Genomic DNA, 17,367 nt, shown 5'->3' on the forward strand with positions numbered 1-17,367 from the left:
TTTTGACAGGGGTATTTAGCCCATTAACATTCAGGGTAACTATTGAGGGATATGAATTTCGTGCCATTGTATTGCCTGTAAGGTGACTGTTACTGTATATGGTCTCTGTTCCTTTCTGATCTACCACTTGTAAGCTCTCTCTTTGCTTAGAGGACCCCTTTCAATATTTCCTGTAGAGCTGGTTTGGTATTTGCAAATTCTTTCAGTTTTTGTTTGTCCTGGAAGCTTTTAATCTCTCCTTCTATTTTCAATGATAGCCTAGCTGGATATAGTATTCTTGGCTGCATGTTTTTCTCGTTTAGTGCTCTGAAAATATCATGCCAGCTCTTTCTGGCCTGCCAGGTCTCTGTGGATAAGTCAGCTGCCAATCTAATATTTTTACCATTGTATGTTACAGACTTCTTTTCCCAGGCTGCTTTCAGGATTTTCTCTTTGTCACTGAGACTTGTAAATTTTACTATTAGGTGACGGGGTGTGGGCCTATTCTTATTGACTTTGAGGGGCGTTCTCTGAACCTCCTGAATTTTGATGCTCGTTCCCTTTGCCATATTGGGAAATTCTCCCCAATAATTCCCTCCAGTATACCTTCTGCTCCCCTCTTTCTTCTTCTTCTGGAATCCCATTATTCTAGTGTTGTTTCCTCTTATGGTGTCACTTATCTCTCGAATTCTCCCCTCGTGGTCCAGTAGCTGTTTGTCCCTCTTTTGCTCAGCTTCTTTATTCTCTGTCATTTGGTCTTCTATATCACTAATTCTTTCTTCTGCCTCATTTATCCTAGCAGTGAGAGCCTCCATTTTTGATTGCACCTCATTAATAGCTTTTTTGATTTCAACTTGGTTAGATTTTAGTTCTTTTATTTCTCCAGAAAGGGCTTTTATATCTCTCGAGAGGGTTTCTCTAATATCTTCCATGCCTTTTCGAGCTCGGCTAGAACCTTGAGAATTGTCATTCTGAACTCTAGATCTGACATATTACCAATGTCTGTATTGATTAGGTCCCTAGCCTTCGGTATTGCCTCTTGTTCTTTTTTTTGTGTTGAATTTTTCCGTCTTGTCATTTTGTCTAGATAAGAGTATATGAAGGAGCAAGTAAAATACTAAAAGTGCGGCAACAACCCCAGGAAAATATGCTTTAACCAAATTAGAAGAGATCCCAAATCGTGAGGGGGGAGAAAGGGGATAAAAAGAGGTTAAAAAAGGAAGAAAGAAAAAAAAAAAGAAAAGAAAAGAATTTAAAAAAAAGAAAACAAATAAAAAAATATAAAAAAGAAAAAATATATATATTAGATAAACTAGTTAAAAAACGTTAAAAAAGAAAAAGGTAAAAGTTAAAAAAAAATTTAACCAGAAGGCGAGAAAAAAAACAAAAAATGAAAAATAAAAAAATTAAATTAACTGCAAGACTAAAAAAAAATCACAGGGAAAAAGCCATGAGTTCCATGCTTTGCTTTCTCCTCCTCTGGAATTCTGCTGCTCTCCTTGGTATTGAAACAGCACTCCTTGGTAGGTGAACTTGGTATCGGCTGGATTTCTTGTTGATCTTCTGGGGGAGGGGCCTGTTGTAGTGATTCTCAAGTGTCTTTGCCCCAGGCGGAATTGCACCGCCCTTATCAGAGGCCGAGGTGAGTAATCCGCTTGGGTTTGCTTTCAGGAACTTTTGTTCCCTGAGCGCTTTCCGTAGAGTTCCGGAGGATGGGGAATACAAATGGCGGCCTCCTGGTCTCCGGCCCGGAGGAACCGATAGCCCAGGGCCGCACTCCTCAGTGCGCCCTCAGAGAACAGCGCCCAGTTACTCCCGTCTGCCTGACCTCCGGCCGCGCTCCGAGCTCACCGAGCCTGCGACCGGTTCAAGGTAACACCGAGCTGTGAGCTTACTGTCGGCTCTGTCTCTGTAGCCGGCTTTCCCGTTCCAATACCCGCAAGCTCTGCGACACTCAGACACCCCCGATCCTTCTGTGACCCTGCGGGACCTGAGGCCACGCTGACCCCACGTGGGCTTTGCCCCGGTTTAGCGTCTGGAGCGATGTCCCTCAGCGGAACAGACTTTTAAAAGTCCTGATTTTGTGTACCGTTGCTCCGCCGCTTGCCGGGAGCCGGCCCCTCCCCCAGGGGTCTATCTTCCCGTCGCTTTGGATTCACGTCTCTGCCAGTCCTACCTTTCAGAAAGTGGTTGTTTTTCTGTTTCCAGAATTGCTGTTGTTCTTCTCTTCGATCTGCCGATGGATTTTCAGGTGTTTGCAATCTTTAGATAAGCTATCTAGCTGATCTCCGGCTAGCTGAAGTAGTCTCAGCCTGCTACTTCTCCGCCATCTTGACTCCTCCTGTCTTGCTAATTTAAGTCAAGCAGAGAGAGTCAATTATCATATGGTTTCACCTATTTGTGGAGCATAACAAATAGCATGGAGGACATGGGGAGTTAGAGAGGAGAAGGGAGTTGAGGGAAATTGGAAGGGGAGGTGAACCATGAGAGACTATGGACTCTGAAAAACAATCTGAGGGTTTTGAAGGGGCTGGGGGTGGGAGGTTGGGGGAACCAGGTGGTGGGTATTAGAGAGGGCATGGATTGCATGGAGCACTGGGTGTGGTGCAAAAACAATGAATACTGTTATGCTGAAAATAAATTTAAAATATTAAAAAAAAAATCTGAGGTAGGTTTTCCTTTATACTTAGAAGGATTAGCTATGAAAATAAGTTCATTTGTTTCCTACATCATACTTTGTGTAGATCATAAACCTTTTTAAATAGAATCAGTTTCTATTTAATCCCCTTAACTTGGAGATCTAGAGGTATTGACAACTTACCCAAAAATGGACTGAACTTAAATATTGTTAATCATTACATATGGAATAAATATATTGCCATGTAGTTTTCCTCACTCAGATTTTCCTTTTTTAAAGAAGATAGAGTATTTTGGATATGGAAATACTGAACACCATGGGATTTTGTTGTCATTGTTTTTTAATTGCTTAAGAGAGATTTCACATAATTTATGCATAAATAGCTTTAGGTGTTTTCTAAAGACTTATTTCCAACATTATCGTTGTCCATTCATCCTCTTATGGATGGCTTTGGTATGCTGGGGTTTCAATGATCAATTTTAGAAGAGATCTACGGTGATGTCTAATATGGTACAATGTCAACTCAATGGACATTAGTATAGGTGGGTCCTGGACTAGGAAGAAGGGGATTACTGAGTAGTTGTCAAGGGAGAAGGAAGTAAGCAGAAATCCAGTTATGAAAACAAGGATCAAGATATGAATGTGGGTTTTGAAACAAGGCAGAAATTCACAAGGTCAGAGTGGGGCTGATATTAAGGCACCATCAAGTTGAGTCACCCGTTACTAAAACACAGGCCCTTGAATCACTTCTGTCTTAACTCAGGATTGACCTCAAAGGCCAGGTGCAGCTAAGCCACAGGGAACATTAGGAAAGGAGCATAGTACAGGTTGCAAAGCAGGCCCCAACTGCCCTAAGCTTTCATTCAGTCATTATCAGTCCCAAAATCTCAAATGAACACCCATGTAAGGATTTAGCATGAACTCTGGTTAGCTCCAAAACCAAAGTAGAACTTCATTTATATTCAAGAAAATGTATAAAATAACTGTTCATGTATTTGACAAATGTATTGAGTGCCTACTCTTGGGCTCAGCACTCTGCTGTGGATAAAGTGATGGACAAGTCAGACAGTTCTTGTACTACTGAGAGGATGGAGAGATGGGGCTAGAAGGGAAAAGCAGAATACAGATCTCACAGGGTGAATAGGCCAAGTTAAGAAGGTTTCTTCTAAAGGCAGGGACTTTTAGATAGATCAGTGATTGGTTCTTAGTTTTTTGTTGTTGTTGTTGTTTGTTTATTTCAGGAAATACCAGTTGGCCACTGAGTGGAAAAAGATTGTAGAGGGCAAAAATAACAGTGAGATAGCTAAAATTGTTTAACTTAGCCACATTTGACATTTGGAGATTATTTGAATGATCCCAGTGAGAGGTGTTGGTGTCCCAGACTAGGCTGGATGTAATGGGATATCACAAACATTCTGTTTACATATTTAGAGGTAGAACTAAGAGGATTTCCTGAAGGATGGATAAGAGAAGTAAGGAAAACAAAAGATGAATCCAAGTTTTGGGCCTAAACAATTGGATGGATAGAGATATCACAGTCCAAGATGGAGAAAAATAGTGGAGGAGTAGGTTTGGAAGAAAATAATGATGCGTTCCACCTGTAGCATATAAAATAGAGATGCTAGACATCCAGGAGATGGTTGGGACTAAAGAGAACTTTCTTCCTTGTTCTAGCCTAACCTTGAAATGTCATTTAAATTTCTCCTATTTATCCATTAGTAAAATAGATATTTTAAAAATATGTTTAAAACAGAATTTACCAGGGCACCTGGATGGCTCAGTGGGTGAAAGCCTCTGCCTTTGGCTCAGGTCGTGATCCCAGGGTTCTGGGATCGAGCCCCGCATCAGGCTCTCTGATCAGCAGGGAGCCTGCTTCCCCCTCCCTCTCTCTGCCTGTCTCTCTGCCTACTTGTGATCTCTGTCAAATAAATAAAATAAAATCTTAAAAAAATATAGAATTTACCATATATTTGTCAAGGTTTTAAAATCCTTTTTAAAGTCTCCTCCCCTAGGATATCTGAAAACGTGACATGGGAAATCTTTGTTTTTATAAAAATAACTAGTGCAATGAAGACAAAAGCATAGTTTCTTTATAGACTTCCAGTTAAAAAGAAAGAAAATCATAAAAAATAATTACATTACTTAATGCTAGTACATATTTCTTATTATAAAATTAACTTGAAGTTACCATACACAGTTTTTTTACTTGAGTTGAAAGCATATTTTCACTTTAAGACAAAAATAGTTACTGCCCAAATTAGACAGTTATGGGTATATAGCAGAAAATAAACATTTGAAAACAGTTTGGCATATGCCTATGTCCCAAATTTATACAAGCTCTGAATATTTCATACCTCCTCCTTAAGACAAATACAAAGTTTATGTCAAATTATTCTTTCTTTACAAAGGTGCCTCTACATTTGGGCCCAGATCTGATAATATATATACCTCCCATGTGTAATAATGAATATTCATATGAATCATGCCAAGGAGGCTATAAACGAAATTACATCATTCTTTTTTCTCCCTTTCTTGCCTCGTGAGATTTTCCTCTAATTGACCACATAGAGATAAGAGTAGCCTGGTTGAGGCATGTTACTCGATTTGCCAAGATTGATTTAACTGCTCTAGCTCTGAGGCAGCTGCCTCCTCCCTCTCTTCCGCCTGTTCATTGACCCACTGTAGAAAAGGAGGCCCCTACCCGGGCCTGAGACAATGGAGATCAGCTTTCACGTCTCCCATGCGGAAAATGGTACCATTTCTATTGATCAGTACTGAGTGAAATATAGTACTCTGGAAAGCTAAAAAGCCGTCTGATGCTGGTAAGGAAGTTCTGCAGTGTTTGAATAAGTGTGAGGGAGCATGAAAAATGTTAACATGAAGAAATGCCTGCCCCAAATCATGTGGCAGTCATCACAGAGAGCTCGTGTGATCTAACTTACCACACACGTGACTCAAGGGAAGTCTCCATTCACCTTCATTTATCACACGATGAAGCCACTTTGTGGACACATTATGACCATACGTTCCTTATTCTCTCTTTCCCTGTGACTAAAAAGGTATTTCTTTCTTCTTGGTAAAGATAACAAAGATTCTTTTGAATCATATGTCCACACTTACTTTTCTCTTGCTGTCGAATAGACTGTTTGTTTACATATTAACCTGAAAAAAGAAATTTCTGGGAGGAAAGTATTGCTATGTCTAAGAATAACATTCAGAGATATTCCTACTTCGACAGTTTCTTAATTATTTAGGGAATCAAGTTTTAATAGACAAAAACACTCTCAAACTCCAGGTCCTATTTTAATAGAACTATTTTTTTTTTCTAAATATTGAATTAAAACTGTACTGGTATTGTACACAATCACAATGATGAGATTAGAGAGATTTCCCTATTGTCATTGTCAGGATAGATCACAGGGAAGTTTGTTAAGATTCAACATTTCACTGTACCTTAGAGTGGCCCTGGGCCCTGAATAAACAAACAAAACTTTTCTGTTTACAGAGCTTTTATCAAGTTGCACAGTTATCCTTGTGGTCCCCAGGGACCAAAATGATAGAGGAAATGGAACAGGGATGATCTAGGGCAATTTTCCACCCGCCTTCTTTCTCAATCACCTACATCCGTCTCTCTCTTTCCCTTTCACACTAGTTTCACCTTAAATAATCTCACTCATTCCTGAAGATTCACCTGCTGCCTAGGGCGCCTGGGTAGGTCAGTCGGTTAAACATCTTCCTTTGGCACAGGTCATGATCTCAGGGATCTGGGATCAGCGGGGAGTCTGCTTCCCCCTCTGCCTGTCACTTCATGTGCTTGTATGCTCGCTCACACACACACACACACACACTCTCTCTCTCAAATAAATAAATAAATAAATAAAATCTTAAAAGAAGAAGATTTATCTGCTGCCTATGTATTGATTCCTGAATGTGTACCTCCAGATCTTTTTCCTGTGCTCCAGGCTCCTATATCTGACAATCTATACTTCATCTCAACCTGGACCTCCACAGACAGCACCAACTTAACTTCACCAAAATGCATCTCATTGTCTTTCTCTCTCCAAACCCTTCTGCTCTTTTAGTCTCTATGACATACAACATGCATGTGTCATGGAAACCCAGGAGTCATCCCAGACTTCAAATCCTGACTCTGTTGTCTGACTGAATCCTGTTGGTTTGAAATTCTTAACGTCTCTCATATGCAGCCCCTTTACTGAGCTACAGTAATGGGATTTGCACCTATGGATACAGGTAGGGATAAAATAAAGTTTGCCCAGATCCACTTGGGGGCAAAAGAGGTTGGGAACGGCATCATGGAAGGGGTGATCTTTCAGCTAGGCCTTAAAAGGGGGTAGGTATAGAGGCCATAGAGGCCATTCCAGGCAGTGGTGGCAACATACCTAAAGGCTGGACAGGACAAAACTGCAAGACTTTCACTGTGACTAGGACATAAAGCTGAGTGTTATGGGGAGAACGTGGCAAGAGTGGAAGGTGAAGCAGGAAGCGGCGCCTTGGGAGTGTAGGTTATTCCAAGGATTTAAGCAGAGGAACAGTAAGTTCAGACCTGACTTTTAGAAAGCTTTCTGGCACAGGATGGAGGTATTAGATGAGAGAGGGAACCAGGGTAGAAGAGGAGGTTGTTATTATAATCCAAGTGACGGGAAGAGCAGTCTAAATTACAAGGGATAACAGAAAGAGGCAGTGCTGAAAACCTCTGATATGCAAAGAGAAAACATGGCGCATACAGCCCTTAGTGATATGACCTCTGGGCCGCTAGTTTGCCTCTTCTCTTCCCACCCTGTGCCTGGCCCTCCGCCTCCAGCCACACTAACTGCTTATGGTTTCCCACTCACACTGAGTGTGCCCTTTTTTTACCCCTGTGCCCTCTGCTTTATATATTCGCCCTTCCCCCTACTCTTTTCCCTAAATGAGCAGCCATCACCTCTTCTGAGAAAACTTCTCTGATCCCCCTCAAATCCTCAACTTCCTCCCCCACTCAGCTCATCCTATGTCTGATTTCCTCTGCGATCAGAATCTTCTCTTGTTTTCGCACACCACGATGATCTCTGAACATTGACCGCACTCCTTTTCCGATCCAATTACTCGGTGCTTAACACATGCAAGCTTTTCTTTTTAATGTACTGTTCATGTGGATGGTTTTTAGTTCTCAGCTCCACAATTAAATTCCAAACCCCTGAGGGCAAAGTCAATGCCTGTCTGGTATTTGTTTCTTATTATAGGAGAAGGAAGATATATCTATCATCATACCGGGCTATATATGGTACTTAGCAAATAGTTTAAAAATGCTTATTGGCTTAATTATCTTTTCTCTTTCACACATACACACACACACACACACACACACACACACACACACACATCTTCAGCTGTCTTAATTACATAGGATATTTGATGTCTTCGTAGTCCATGTCATAAGTGTAGATTACAGGTAAAATCATGTTATAATTAATTATTTCCCATTCTTTCATTGACATGTGTCCAAAAGTCTGTGCAGGGTCCAGAGTAGACATATGCTATACTGCTATGGACTGAACTGTGTCTTCCCTAAATTTCTATGTTGAAGTCCCAACCCCCAACGTGACTGTACTTAGAGATGGGGCTTTTAGGAGGTGATTAAGATTAAAAGAAGTTATAAAGGTAAAGTCCTAATCTGATGGGATTGACGATATAAGAAGAGGAAAATTCTCTTTCTCCCTGCACACACACACTCCAAAAAAAAGCCTGGGGAGGGCACAATGAAAAGGTGGACATCTGCAAGCCAGGAAGAGAGCTCTCATCAGAATCAGACCATGCTGACACCCTGATCTCAGACTTCCAGCCTCCAAAACTGTAAGATAAATGTCTGTTGTTTAAACCACCTGGTCTACTGGATTTTGTTACAGCAGCCCCAGCTGACTAATACACATACCAAAGTTAAGGCAGTCACAAAGTTTCAGCATTAGACATTCCAGATCATGCAGAGTCTCTGAGGCTCCTCATGAGGAGTCCATTTGAAAAATAATCCTGGATGTTAAATGCCTTCACATTTGTTCAATCTGACAATTCACAGCTTATACATTCAACACAGATAACAACAGATGATATGGTCTTAGATAAGAAAAGCAAAATTTTAAGTGTAAACTCTCAGGTAGTAGTTGATGAAAATGCTTGAGAAGAAAAAACGAAAGAAAATTCTTGATAAACCATTAATTCAAATATACTCCTTCCTTGAAGGTCAGACTGTGGTTTCATTCTCCTTAAATAATGGCAATCAATTCCCAGTGGGCAATAGGACATTTTGTTACATTCAAGTTACTGGAAAAGAGGCCATAGGTTCTCATGGAATAGCATCAAAGATATCTAAGATCACAAAGAAAATGAATGATTTTTGGAAAGCCTGGACTCCATCTCAGCGCAAATTAAAACCATTCTCTTGGGTCTACCCACAGGGGAAAAGAACGTGAAAGGAAAGACATCTTAAAAGTTTTCTTCCTATGGACCAACTACATTCTTGGCATACTTGTAGAATTTCTGGTGCAAAGGTGCAGTAGAGGTTATCTAGCTACAGAGAACAGAAATGCTTTCTATAATACCCCTTCCCTTCAGACAGTACAGCAGCCTTCCCTCAAATATGCCTACCACACTCAAACTCCTTAACTTCCATTGTTGCACACTAAATCTTAGGACCCTAAGTTTAACCAAAACATGTTTAAAAAAGAAAACAACCTTCTTTTGCAAATTCCTCTGAAGCAAGATAAAATGATAATTATGTGGCTGTTACATCTCTACAAAGGCCCTTCAAATATGCAGAGAGGTCAATAACACGCATGCCCAGGTTAAAGCTAGCCTACTCCTTCTCTGCCCCCTTGGTCCCAACTCTTTATATACATACTTAGGTTAATTTTTAAATTTTATTACAGTGAGGAAAAATTAAGCCTCTAAATTATCACTTTAATAAATAAGACTATGAAAGTGATTAATAGCTTTTGAAATTATTGTCAGTAGAGCTCAGCCCTTTTTTTAAGAGTAAATTTGTGAAGAAAAATTAGAAATATGCCACCACGGCAGCCATGGCAGAAGGGAGAGGCTCACTTTCTCTTCTTTAGAGTTTCCCTTGATCATTAATCACTCAGATTGGCTACAGAACAACTCAACGTGAGGGGTGGGAATGGGGGAAAGAATGAAGATCCCCTGCAAAATGAACACATGAGTTCATCATCCCATAGCATTCTCAAATGGGTCCAGAAACCAAAAAGGGTTAAGAATCACTGAGAGAAAAAGTCTTCAACATATTTGAGACTCTAGAATAAAAAGGGTTAAATGTATTAAATATCACTGACTTGGTTTAGAAATAGAAATAAGGAGATTTCATTGGACTTTCAACCTCTGCAGACAATGGAAGGTGTTTGTTCGGTTCACTGTTCTAAAAACGACTTCCTGACAAGCAGTGGGCTGCAACACTTGCTCACAATAGTCTACATTTCCCACACAAGCCTCTGAGAAAATCCTGATTTCCGTGGACTGTTTCTGAGGAGTGCCATTATATTACAGTCGAGAAAAAGAGTGGGAGGGTGAAGGAAAACATTGCTTTCAATTCTCTTACAATCTATTTTTACACGCCTGAGAAGGTTTTGAGTTATTAATGTAATGAGGCTAGATTAAAAAACCAAAAAGAGCAGGAGGGCAGTAAAGGCCCAGCATAGAGGGAGTGAGGCTGATTCCTTTAGGACGCCAACAGCTGTTTCAATATCACATGGATGTTTACAAAAATCATCACCATACGTTTAATCAGAGGAAATCTTGATAAAAAGCAAATGTGTCACGTGAATGAGTTAGCTTTTCCCTGTTATTATTTTTTCATGGTCTATGGTGGTGTTTCATAACTCCGCTGCTCATCCACTGAATTTCATGTTTTCCATGCTTATCAGGGGAAATTTCTCAATTCTCTACCCTGGTGGTGCTCTAGAAGTTTGTTTTGTTTTTCTTTTCATGAAAAAATAAAATATATAGATTTGATCACCATGGTTGGGATTCAAGAATGGTACTTCAGTCAAAGAATAGCTTGAGCTGGTGTAGCATCATTTAAAGTCAAGATGCACAAATTTTATGACACTGTAGTAGCTATAGAGTAATGCTCTAATGTTAACTTTCAAAATGACAGTGCAATCAACAGCCATGAGTTATTGTAAATCTGAAAACCTTAAGCATATTAATTTTTAACTATTTTTTGCAAGTTCTCTCTCTCTTCATTTTCTAGAAGGCCAGCATGCCAGTCTACCTACTCATTATCTAAACAGGTATTAATTATGAATATTATAATAGAAGTAATAGTAGTAATAGAAAAATATAATAGTATAATTGTAATATAACAGTGGTAGTAGAAACAGAATAATAGCTGAATCTGTTAAACATTCAATGATGAGCCAATACTGAGCACTTCAAAAAGGACGTCTCATTTAATCCTTGTTTTGTTACGTTTTTCCCATTTACAGATGACAAAACTAAGGTTCAGGAAAGTTAATTACTTGACAAGGCAATACTGCTAATAAGTGGTAGAGCCAAAATTCAAATCAAATTCATCTTACTCCAAGTTCCCATGTTCTTAACTCCTATGCTACAACTTCCAACCATAGTCCTGGTATACCCTGTGAATCACAAGAAACTTCCATCAAGCAAGATAAACCACTTTCTTCTTTGAAAAACTTACCTGGCACTGGGACTCAGAATTTACTGTTCAGCCTCTCTAGTCTTCCAACTGAGGTAAAGATGTAAGGAAAAAAGAGGGTAAGTGAACAGAGAAAACACATCATCCAATAGCCCAAATCCTGCATAGCCACCATCTTCTTTATTTCATGGTTATCTTAGTCTTAAAGGTACCATCCAGTCTAGGAGAAGAAATTTTATACAATTACTCCAGCTCCTCTGAAAGGAGTTTAATAACCTGCCAATTACCAAACAATCCTACTAGTATGGTTACTGCTATGATGGTATCAGCATACCGACTGGTACCCTATAAAATACAACAATGACCTTTCTTAACCAGGATTTATTTATTAGACTCTTAAATGTACCCTTAACATAACTGCATAGGTACAATAAAATAATTCATTAAAATGTCTTAAAAGAGGAATAATTTGAACTTGTCTTAAAGTTCAAAAATAATTAGAAATTCAAATAACTGGTAACACTTTAACATGAAGGAAAGGATGACTTAAAAAAAAAGAAAGTTAGGGGCATCTGGGTGGCTCAATCAGTTAAGCATCTGCCTTTGGCTCAGGTCATGATCCCAGGATTCGGGGACTGAGCCCCACAGTGGGCTTCCTGCTCAGCAGGGTGTCCGTTTCTCTCTCTCTCCCTCTGCCTCTCCATCCCACTTGTGTTTGCTCTCACTCTCTCAAATAAGTAAATAAAATCTAAAAAAAAAAAAAAAAAAAAAAAAGTTGCTCAGATTCATACAGAGACTTACGGAACAGATGTCTGGGTTGTGAGTCGCACTTTGTTATACCCAGACTCAATTCTCAACTCTCAGTTACTCCATATTTTCTACTTGACCCCCTTGCCTTCTGTTTTGAATTGTCTCCTGGCTATAGATCCTATGCTAAGACAAAATTATGATTACTGATAATTGGGCAATCTCAACAATACTAAAATAAGCAGGAAAAAAAACACCCCTGCAATGTCTATGTCTAGTCAAAACAATTTTTAAAAGTGTTTTTTAATTTTTATTAAATAAGTCCAAAATGCTTATTTTGAATGATTTGAAAAATACAGAAAATATAAAGAGAAGTCAACTATATTAACAGCAACTGGAGATAACCACTATTAATTTTTTCTGTACTTCTTTTTTTATTTTTTGATATATTTATTTTTTTCATTCAATCATTCATTTAACAAAAATTATTGAATACCTACTGTGTGCCAGGCAACATTCTGGTTGCTGAGGATATAGCAGTAAAGAAAACAGGCAAAAAATTTCTATCTCATGGAGCTTATATTCTAGTTGGGGAAGACAGATGACAAACCCCCCAAATGAGTAAGTTATATGGAATATTAAAGATGGCAAGTACTATGGAGAAAAATATATCAGAGAAGAGGGATAGGGTGTATTGATTGTCATTTTAATTAGGCTAAGTCTGTCACTAAGAAGGTGACATTTTAGCAAAAGGGTTAGGGTTAGGGTTAAAAGTCATACAGATATTTCACAAAACAACCTCAAACTAACATGAAATAAAAAATAAGTCTTTATTTCTTGCTGTTTTGTTGGTCACCTGTGGTAGCTTTGTTTCAGGTAGCCATCATTAAAGTGTTTCTCTTCTATATATCTCTTACTCTTCTATATATCTCTTACTCTTCTCCTGGGATTACTGAGAGTTTGTCCTTTTCATGATAATGGCCAAAGCCCAAAAGGCGAGAGCCACAACTCAAGCAACTCAGGTGGCTTGCACTGTGCCTCCTAACAGATCACTTGCCAAGCCCAAAGTTAAAATGCAGAGAAATACTCATATGGAAAGGTAAAGATAATGGAAGAAAGTGAATCATTTTAAACAATAATCTAATCTATGACAGTCCTCCCTATTTTGTTTACAAATATATATATTCCTCTTATATGTAAGTAATACTCACATCCCATGACAAATATCCCCACCTAAATCTCACCCACTGATAACATTAGACTCTAAGTCCAAGTCCAGGTTCTCAAAACCTACAACAGGTCTACACGTGCCTCCTCTTGATTCAGACCCATGATCTAAATAGACAGATTATCTCCCTTATTTCATCTAAAATATACTAATGGAATAAGGACTGGATAACCAAAATAAACAGTCCTATTGAGGGGAAAAAAAAAAAAAGGAGAATAATGAGGCACATGGCAATCAACAGTCCTCTAGCAATTCTTGAAAGCCCATATAGGTGTATTGCCATGTCCTTCTGAGGGAAGATATTGCTTGATTTAGCCTAGATCCCAATTCCTGAAGTTTCTGCCTAGTCCATTATTCTTGAGAACTGTTGACAAAGCCTTCTGTGGATGAGGTCGAGATCTTTTCTTTTACATTCTCTTCCTTGGCTACTTTTCAGACAGACATTGGAGAACACACCATTATTGAATCCTGAGTTGCTTTCTCAGTCTGCTTCCTGCCTACAGAGAAGTGAGAGGTGACTTTTGTATCTCACATAATCTTAGTCCCTTTTAGTTCAGGCTGAGATTATTCTGTCAATACAATTTTCTCCAAGATCTATGTTTTTAATTCCAACCAAGGCCATTTGTCAAAAATCACATCCACAGTTCTTTTTGAGACACATCTCTCTTTCTAGACTCAATTATATGTACTTCAGACACATCAGCTTCAGTGAAGCATACTTAATACGATATAATAATAACCATTTATTTCTTAATCATAAGTTTGCAGGTCATTGAAGCAGTTCTGTCCCATTGTGCAGATTCACATTATGGGGAAGCTGTACTCCATGTATCTTTATTCTGTTCTTGGCACCAGCAGACTATTCAGAGGTCGTATTTTCTCATGACAATGGAAGAAGTGCAAGCATGGCTTCCAAGTGCAACCTGGAAGGGAATGAAAGGGAGGCTAAGGCATGCAGATACTTCCACTCCTTAGCCCAGATTTGGCAAATCACTTCAGCTCTGTTCTACTTCACCAAAACCAGTGATGTGGGCCCACATAGCTCCAAAGGAGCTGAAAAATCCCTGGCTGGGAAATTGCTTCCCATCAACTCTACACTGGGAAAAGGAGTTCAATCTTTGGAACTTCATGAGCCTTCTCTGTCACAATGGAGAAATGTTTCACTATCTAGCCTTCTATAAGAAAACACTTAATAAAATAGTTAAGGTACGATGTCACTTCCATGATCTATATAGAAAGCTCATTTGTGTATATAGTTCTAGATCTAAATGAGATCTAAATGAATTGAGAAAAAAATCTGGAATTATATATTAACACTGGATATCAATGCTTAGTGAGTCTGTAGGAAGTTTTATTTTTTCACATTATACAGATATGAAAGATTTATGCTTTTCAAAATTAAATATAATTTTTATGATGAGAAAATAGTAAGGTACTATAAAAAGCTCAAACAATTTTCTTTTTTAGAGCACGGTGACATTTGCTGCTTTCTCTGAAGATCTCTAGTAAAGCACTGTCATTCTTTTTTTACTTTTTCCTTAAAAATTTCATTCTGAAAAAAAGTACCCATTTTTAATTTCTGTCATCTCTTTGGGAAAAATGATCATGCTTTGATTTTTTTGCTCTGCCACTGATCTTGGTTATTCTTTTGAAAATTCTCACAAAACCCTACATTACTCTGGATATATTGATAGCTGAGGGCATTACCTTTTGGCCACAGAAAGAGCAGGGATCATAGGTTTTCTTCCCTGTCATTTTATAAGGAACTATTTCAGGTGGCCTTGGTGTCAAGTCTTATGTCAGCAAATATGTTCCCAAGAGACAGAAGAGCTCAAGGCACATGAAAATTAATGTTCTAATCTTTCACTGGTAGGTCTCTATTCTGAATAGATTCACATGACAAATAGCCACTGTCATCTTACATTTGGTCATCTCTACTCACAGAAAAGACTGAATGTGTACTGCCCGTTCACTCAAGTTTTTTCTCATGAGGGTAATTTGTAAACTATACTTCAAGTAATTCCTTTATGAATGATTTCTTAGCAGTAGTGAAACTGAAGGCTTCGATCACCAGAATCCTAAATAAATAATGAGGTTTTTTGTTTATTCCGTATTTTATTTGTCCAAATATAATTTGTTAGACCCAGTCTTATTTTTTTGTCCCAGAACCCCTGCCAATGATCTCCTATAAGAATAATTCTTTACAGAGTGTTATAAAGTGTGGGGGTAGGGCAGGTAGGGGTATAAAATAAATTAGCAGCAATCTGTTTCCTCAAGGAGGTTAACATCTAATTGGGAAAACAAAGCATATGTAGAAAATTACTTAGAAATTTTAATAGTATTATCAATATGGTCATATTCCACACATACAAAAACAAGAAATCTCCTTCATGGAGCTCCCAGTATCCCTCTGAATTATTCAAAATCTTGAGAGGTTCACATAGTACAAAAGGAGATCTGATTGCCTTCTCTTCCCTACTGGAGAGATCATTTGTATCTGCAACATGCATAGTGGCTAATAATGTGGTCTCCAGAGCAAGACTGCCTGGATTTGAATTCTGGTTCTGTCACTTTCTATATTGAGTCATTTTCTACCTCTCTTGATGTCAGTACCATACCTATCAAATATGTAGTGTGAATTATATAAGTTAATTCACATAAGAGCTAAGAACAGTGCATCATAGTATATGCATAATGAATGTCAACTATTGATAGGTTGTTTCTAGTTGCCACATGGTGTTATTGTTGAAAACTTGTCCTCCCAAGTCTGACAGATGCAGCTGCCTACTCTGCAATGATCCACCACTAGCTATTACCACGCAGGGCACCTCAGTTCTCCAGTGTAGGACTATCCTACTGTCTCCAAGGAGCTAAGATTAGCAAAGGATGTCTCACATTTGGGCACCCAGAGTTTTAGCTTTGACTTATCAGCTCTTTAAAGATCACTCCCAGTCACCTCACAGAACAACAGCCAGCATCCACAGTGCTTGATTAGAAATTGATCAGATAGTCACCCTTCAAACTACTACCCTTCTCCCTCCCTACAAGTGACATACAGAGTCTTTTTCCCTGGAAAATAGGGTTACTCACAAATCCTGACAGAAGATCATTATCTCATTCAGGCTAGGGAGACTTTAGAATAGAGCTGCCTTCTTTGATGCAAAGGTAACAACTCCCTAAAGAAGTCTCCCTAATGATACCCCTTTAAGCAATCCACACCTTCATTTATGGAGTAAGAACCAAGTAGGTGGACTATCTCTGATGATTCTACCCTCGTGTTCCCTCTCATGAAAACAAACACACCCCAAAACTCAAGTTTAATCTCTGGTGAGGCATATCACTACCATAAGAAAAAAAATAGTTATTTATTAAGTACTTATAATTTATTCGCAATATGTTAAGTACTTCACAAGTGTCATCCTCAGTTAATCCCACAACAGCCTTCTAAGGTAAGCATCATTATTATCCTGTTTAGAGAAAAAGAAACTGAGAACACAAATAACTTAAAATTGTATAGCTAGTCAGCAGCAGAGATGATATTCAAATGCGATAATCTGTCTACTCATCCATTCTGAGACATCCTCAGAGCAAAGGAGTGGGCCTAGTCTATTAAAATTAATGAAAAATGGCTTTCTTTGCAATTAAAATTTATTTTGAGAGTGGAAGAATGATGGCTTAGAAGGTGGCCATCAGGGCTGACTGTAATAGGCCTTATGTATATAAAAAAAGGATCTATGTTCATTTGAGAAACTCAGGTTGAATTATAAAATTAATTCAGTAATTTCCATAGATGCTAAAGAATATGCTCTTTTCTCCTTAGGAAGAATTATTTGAAAAGAAAGAGGGAAATAATTAGCCTTGAACTAGAGATGGTAATAGTTGTCTACCTGCTCATAGCCTCTTCTAAATAAGCTGTTCTAAGCAAAGACTCCAGGACTCTGTTTGAACCATATGCCCTGCCTCCCTTCCGTGGTCACAACTGTTGATCCAGAGATGAAAACTGATCCAAAAGGAGCCAGTCTATAGGTTAAAGTGGATCAATCAGATATCCACTCTTAAAATTTGAAGAACTATGGCACCTGAACCAATTGGTAGTTGAGTCACATTAAT

Source organism: Mustela erminea, chromosome 6 (genome assembly GCF_009829155.1).
Source record: "Mustela erminea isolate mMusErm1 chromosome 6, mMusErm1.Pri, whole genome shotgun sequence".
Taxonomy (NCBI): Eukaryota; Metazoa; Chordata; class Mammalia; order Carnivora; family Mustelidae; genus Mustela; species Mustela erminea.